The sequence below is a fragment of the Myotis brandtii genome, unplaced genomic scaffold (genome assembly GCF_000412655.1).
Source record: "Myotis brandtii unplaced genomic scaffold, ASM41265v1 scaffold976, whole genome shotgun sequence".
NCBI classification, from domain to species: Eukaryota; Metazoa; Chordata; class Mammalia; order Chiroptera; family Vespertilionidae; genus Myotis; species Myotis brandtii.
Genome location: NW_005372055.1, coordinates 404630 through 412146, shown reverse-complemented (window position 1 = coordinate 412146; position 7517 = coordinate 404630).

The window sequence follows — 7517 nt, the reverse complement described above, 5'->3', positions numbered from 1 at the left end:
TTGAGGGTCTCACTAAATTTATTGGCGGTTTGTAGAAAATTCTTGAAAAACCTTATAACCGTGGTTTTGAACTCTATATCCAGTAGTTTGCTTTCCTTCATTTCTGTCATTTGTGACCTGTTTCTTTGTCTCTGCATTTTTTATGCTTCCCTGTGTTGATAGAGTGGCTTTGTGTGCAAGGTGTCCTATAGGTCCCAGTGGCTCAGCCTCCCCAATTACCTGAGGTGGACACTCTTGGTGCACCCCTTTGTGGGCTTTGTGCACAGTCTTGTTGTAGTTAAGCCTTGATTGTTGTTGGTATCATTGGGAGGAATTGACCTCCAGGCCAATTGGCTGTGAGAATCAGCTGTGTCTACAGTGGGAGAACTTCTGTGCTGGAGACACCCTTATGGGGCAAGGCTTGCTTCAGTGGGGCTTTGGTGCTCACTGAGTCTGCCCCCTGAGTGTGTCCCTTATGGGTCTGAGGAGTTGTAATCTGGATGGTCCCACTCTGACCACTGGGTACACTGGCTCTTGGATCTCTAAGGAGGTGCTAATTTAGCCTCTGCCTGAGGCTACCCAGCAGGAGCTATGGAGAGATCTGCAGATTCCTCTTCTTTGTTTGGGGTTTGGAGGTGCCCAGATGAGGCCCAGCTGTGAAGCAATGCAAGCTGCTGTGGGGCCTTGGGCCTTCTTTTGGAAGTTCTGGGTCTCTCTGACCCAGCTGCAGTTTCTTAGGTAATTTTAGATTGCAAAAGGCCAGGCCCTTTCATATGCAAAAACCTCTGCTTGCAGCTTGGGTGGGGCAGGGTCTCAGGGAATCAACAGGGTGGAGCAAACAGCTATGGCTGATCCTCAGCCCTGCCCTAAGAGGCCCTGGGTCTCAGTGTCCAGTGGTAATCACTGCAAGAACCTCTGAGAGAAAGCTGCCCTCGAGTTCTTCCCGATGCCAGACAATCCAGTTTCTCCTGTATGAGTCTAGGTCCCCAGAGACTCACCCAGAACTGGAGTTCAGAGCAGTCAGGAGATTGTGTGTCCCTCCCGATTGAAAAAGACAACCTCATCCTCAGTTGTCAGCCCTTTCCTTGCGAGCCTCCATATCTCTGCACTTTACTTCCGCACCTCCTCTGAGTCTCAGTGTGTTTTTCTCTTTCCTTCTAGTTGTAGAATTTCCACTCAGCCAGCCGTCCTGTGGTTCTTGGTGATGTCCGTTTTGTCTTTTAGTTGTAGTTTTGAATTGGTTGTGCAAGGCAGCAATTTCAGGTGTTTACCTATGCTGCCATCTTGGTTTCTCTGCCTCCGGATCTTTCAACCCCTATTATTCTTAAGTGTCTATTCTCAAATCATGCTCTTTTACAAAACTGTCTCTGTGTAATGCTATGAGAATTTTTTATCATCATGTCTTTTGTAATGCTCAGCAGTTAATGACCTGTCCAAAGCTATCTGTGCTGAAAGGCAGCAGAATGATATGAAAACCGTCTTGCCATCTTTTAAAACAGTTTAGTTCAGTTTGTCAAGGCTACTGGTTAGAGAGAGAAAAAGCCACATCTACAATATTTAAGGAGAGATATCTATTTAAGTGTAAGTATTAAAGAATAAGGTAAAAATGAATTTATTCTTCTCATATGATTATTGTTTAATGAGCACATTTAACCAAAATTATGAGAATGTACTCTAGATAAAATGTATTCACTATTATTTTTACTCATTTTTTTTATTAAAGTGTGTAGTGGGTAAGGGATTCTCCAGAATGTTTTTAATTAACTGTAAAGAGACATAAAAAATGGCACATACTTAGGTGAACTCATTACAAGCCAGAGCTGGTCCTCTGAAGGCTCAGAAATTTGATTTGGTTGGCATTCACAGAACAAATAAGACATGTGCTAAAACCAAAACAAACACCAGGACATACACTCCCTGTAGGAAGAACTTTATGGCTGGTCAGCTTATAATCAAAAGTTTCCAGGAGGAAGTGAAACTCAAGCAAGAGGAAATAGTTTCATGGTTTGAGTGAAAATTTGCCAGATTGAGACCCCATTACCCAACATGGAACACGTGTTACAGGGAATAAACAGGTTATCTGCATTTTGAGACCTGAGTGCTTCTCCTCTGGTCAGAGTTCGGATGGGCATCATCAGCATCTAGCTTTTTGGATATCCTTTATCTATATTCAGGCTCACTGTCTCCTCTGCTCCACCCCATATTTCTACAGGAGGTCTGTATTGTCATTAATTAGAGTCCATCTTACCAAATCATAGTCATTGTCTAGTCCTGCCTCTTGGAGGGGGCATCAAGTTTTGACTACTTCTAATCTTCCTCGACACTCATTTACAAATCAGCTCTAACAATCCTGGTACAGATGAGCAAAAATCCATGTAGGGCTAATTTTGTTAATTAAAGTCACACAGGGTAATTTGTTTCTCTTATATCCTTGCTTTATTTCCTGTCTTCTCTGTTACCTTCATTTGCTACTCCATGGTGTTACTACCTTCCCTTTATTCTCCTCACAGGGCAGACACTTGGATTTTTAGAGGGAAGACTTACATTTACAGCCTAAACTAAGGATGACAGTAAGCTTCAGGTCGAGCATTCTTGGGGCTCCCAACCTCCTGAATAATTTCTAAATATGATTGTATAGAACAGTCAGGACATTCTAAATCTGACATTTCAAATATAAAATATGTCTTAAGTGAACCTGGATGTAATGATAATATATACATTTACTGAATTACCAAGTTTTTTTTCCCCATTTCAGCATGAAATCAGATGAGATACACAGTGGAAAAAAAACACTGTGTTTGTTACCTGAGGAGGACACAGTTGACAGTGATGCAAAAACTCAAACCCTGAATCGTTCTGAAGAGCCCATTGTGCTCTTCACCTTGTTGCTTCTTATTCATATTAGTCTATGGGCTCCTGATCCCTTCTGCCTCTAGGACGGTGATGGCTAACCTTTTGAGCTTGGCGTGTCAAAATTTTGAAAAACTCTAACTTAACTCTGGTGGCATGTCACATATAGAAATATTCATAATTTTTTTCTTGATATTTGCAACTGTAGTAAAAAAAGATTTATATTTTTGATATTTATTTTATATATTTAAATGCCATTTAACAAAGAAAAATCAACCAAAAAATGAGTTGGCTTGTCACCTCTGACACGCGTGTCATAGGTTCACCATCACTGGCTTAGAGTCTGGGTCTACCTTGAGTCTCACTCCTTTATTGTCTGTGCTCTGAGTTGTTCTCTTTTCCCCCATGGATCTTGTCTCTCAGTTGTCCACTGCAGATGCTCAGGATTGGCAGGGGAAGCTTCACAGTTCCTCTGCTGTGTGACTCTCTGTGAAATCCCAGAGCCTTCTGGCATGCAATTCACTGCACCACCCTGGTGCCCATGACCCTCTGGATCGCTCTCTGGCTCTCCTTATCAGTGTGGTCTTAGGACCTGGGCAGGGAGGGGTATGGGGTCCCTCTGGCTTGCACTCACAGTGCAGGTTCCTGGAGCAATGGTGTACTGGAGCCCAAGCAGGGAGTTTTAGCTTGGGAGGTCTCTCTGGCATGCACTCACTGTGAACATCTGGGAGCCTGCAGGGGTGCAGAAGTGGTCCCTTGTTAGTTGTGGATGGCATGCTGCTCACTGCATGATTTCTGGGTCTCCACCCTTTTACTTTGAATCTACCTTTGTCTTTGCTGCTTAGATGTGTCTCTTTTAGGCAGCATATGGGTTTTTTTTAAATCTATTCTGCTACTCTGTGCCCCTTTACTAGTGATTTCAGAGCATTTACATTTAGGGTAATTGTTGATGTATAAGGATGTCCTATAGTTATTTTATCTTTTGTTCTCTGGTAGCTCTGTGCCTCCATTGATTCTTTTTCTTTATGTTTCTGTCTGCTGTTTTTGTTTGGTGGTATTTCATAAGTCTTTCCTCTGTTTGCTCTTTTTTTTTAGCAGTATGTCCTGGCTTGGGGAATTTTTTGTGTGTGATTATCATTAGGTTTATAAAAAAAATGAAGTTGCATATATACTGAATTTTTTTCTTTTGAGTGAATCTGATCTCCATCTTCCTTTGCCAGTTCAGACCTTTTCACTTCCCCTTGTGTGTTCTTGTCACGAATTAACTCTGTTTATGGTGTAACTTTTTGGGTGATCTTACTCGTAGTGTTGTGACCTTATGCTCTTTGTTTTAGGTAGAATAATTCCTCCCTTGAACATTTCCTGTAATGTGGGTTTTCTCATGATAAAACCCCTCAGCTTCTTTATGTCTGGGAAAATTTTTATTTCATTTCATTTGGAGAAATATTCATTGTGGGGTGCACAGGTCCTCTTCTGCCAGGAACTGGAGCTTCATGGATGCTTGGTATTAGATGGAGAAGACATGAGAAGTCATAGGCATATATAGGAGACGCCTTTTTGCAGACCAAGTAGCCATTGCTACCAAGGAACCATCAGAGAAAGGAACTCATCAAAGTAGCTTATAAAGCAGTCACACAAACATAGCAGCCATTGCTACTACAGGAGCCATTGCTAACATAGTAGCCAGACCAAGCAGCCTTGCAGTTACTGGCTGATCAGTAACACATCTTTATACCAACTCAGACAAAAGATGCTTCTTGCCAAATAGTGACATCAGTACTTGGGCTACAGAAAGGTACTCCTGTGCAGTGTGTTCAGTAAGATTGCTGTGTCCTTGCACCTGTATATGGCAACTTGGCCTTGAACACTGATTAGGGGTCTCACACTTACATTGGCCTTGAGCATCTGGCATATTCTGGACAGGGCCCCCACACTAATTTTGTTCGTTGATTTGTTTTCTGAGTGCACTGAATTGCCCATCAATATTTTCTCACATCTTGTTGATTATTTTTAGAACTGTTGATCTCACTGTCATTTATATCACATAATTCCATGTGTTTCAGCCTGCTTTCTCGGGATTTTTCATTTTATTTCTGGTCATTGTCAATACTGTGGTTCTTCATGGTATTTTCTGCCCTCTTTTGTTTTTGCATTTATCTCTAAGGAGGTCTTTCTACTATGAGTAGTAGAATTGCAACATTTCCCCTCTGTGGTCTCCTAGATTTAAGCTTCCATGGCTTACATAGGACAGTACTACTGTGCTGCTTGGGGATGGGGTTTGTTTTGCCCTCACTGCAATGGCAACCCCTGACCTCCATGGGGTCCCACCCCAAGCACCCCTTCTGGGTATCAGTCACAGAAGGAAACAGCAATTCTACTGCAACAGCTCTTGGTTTACAGATAATATATTCCTGGAGCCAACTCCAAGGGCAATGGGGGGCAAGTTTTGGGAATCCAACCAGATGCAGGGCTCTTTGGTTTTCTTTCTTTGTCAGAAACACCACCGCCCAGCCCAGCAGTGGGGGACTCATACTCTGTCAGGCATCTGTTGATTCCGACACTGTTTGCTCTGGCCACTCATGTTTCACAGCTTGCCACTGGCATCTCACCCTGCTGGGCTACCCGCCTCCACACCTCTCTTTTCCTCTAAACTGAAGGAAGTGCCTCCTACCACTGGGTTTCTCCCCTCTCCAGGCCTGGCTGTGAGCTCCCAGCTGAGCCATGAGCTCATAGCTACAGGCCTGTGTCTGTGGGCCACCTGTGCTTTCCCCTTTTCTCATCTTCCCGTTTATTCCAGGATGCCCATCTTTAGGTGTTTCAGTGTGTGGGTCTCTCAGACATGCATCTATGTTGAGCAAGGACTTCTTTGTTGAATTATAGATGGTTAGTTTGTTGAAATCTCAGATGGAAAGGAAAAGACACACCTTTCCACTGCCATTCATCTGAGGTCACTCCTCTTGTATCTTTTAATGTTGTTTTTTGTTTGTTTGTTTGTTTTTGGAGTGACTTCCTTTGTACAGACATTTTAGATTTATATGTGGTCTAGTATATGAAACTTTTGAGGGGCGATATAGACTTTTTTTAGGTCTTGGTAGTTGAAAAGCACTTAGGGGAACTACTAAATATAAGTGTATCTTTTAAATTTTCTTTCAGATTATTTTTATCATGAATTTATTCAGGTTTTCTCCTAACCAGTATTTTTAAGATAGTGAAATCTTCTCTTTAAAATCATCAAAATTCATGATGCCAAGATGAGAATCAGTAATGTTAAATAAGTATTCTTTTCTAAACCAAATGTTCTATGAAAACTCACAATGAACATTAGAGCATTAAAGACTCTTAGTTCTGTAGAAGAAAAATATTCAGTTTTGTTTCACTCAACATATCCAAAACTTTATTGGACTGGAAAACTTTTAAAGATTTTATAGAGTATCTAGTCATATCCTATGGGACATTATTGTTTCATGGGGTCCATGAGAGGCATTCATACCCAATGGTTAGAAACAGAGTCCCTGAAACCAAGAGTGCTCTGAGTTACTAACTGGGTGATTTGGGGCATATCTATATATATAAAAAGTCAGCGACCAGAACGCTGTAACAACCAGAAGGGACGGTTGCTATGACTCCCACTGCTGCCAGCCAACCGGCCCAATTGGGGGGGGTGGGGCTGGCTGGCCAACCTCCTGCGGCCCCTCCCCCCAGCCCACCCTGCCCCTGATCACTTCCCCACCCCAATAGGGGGCAGGGCTGGCTGACCAACCTCCTGAAGCCCCTTCCCCTGGCCAGCTCCACTCTTGATGGGCCCCCACAATGATCAGCCTGCAGCCTCTCTCCCCAGTAGGCCCTGCCCCTGATCTCCACCCCCCTCTACCCCAAAAGGGGGTGAGGTTGGCTGGCAAACCTCCTGCAGCCCCTCCCCCCAGCTAGCCCTGCCCCAGATGGGCTTCCACCACCCTGATCAGGGGCAGGGATAGCCGGCCAACCTTCTGCCTTCTCCTCCTCCCAAAAGGCCTGGACCTGATCCACCGATTGGGGCTGAACCAGCCAGACCCCACCTGTGCATGAATTTTTGCTCTATGCCTCAATTTTATCCATATTTATAATGGTGGTATTAGAGTTTATTTTGTGAGGGGCTCATAAACGTTAGTTGAGTTATGTCAGTGTTGGCTGTTATTATTGTGGAATATTCTGAGGATGCTGCTCTTGCAAGATAACTATAAAACTGACTGTATTGTTAGTTGGTCTTCCTGTTATTTTTGAGAAACAATACCACTGTAAAATGTTTTAAAAAATCAACTACTCTACACCCATGGCATGTGCCACACATAGTTATTACCCATGTGAGAAGAAACTGCTCTGTTCAAAATCAATGCCTGCAGTTCATAGCATCTACTCTTGAGTCTTTCAACTTGGGGTTCATAGTGAAAGAACTATTTATTTCTCTCCCCACAACATCTTTCCCTCTTTGGAAGTTCTTGCCTTTTGGTCAACATGTGGATCCTTACTTGTTGACGTATTTGAATGGCAATTCCAAGAGAATGTTGCATATGTTCTAAATATCCTGAAAATCCCTCTAAGTGTGCTGAAAATTGACCTAACTTTTGTGTTGTCACACAGTAACAGGCAAACAAGAAACTAATTTTATTCTTTTTTTTTTAGTAATTCTTTATTGTTGAACGTTTTACATA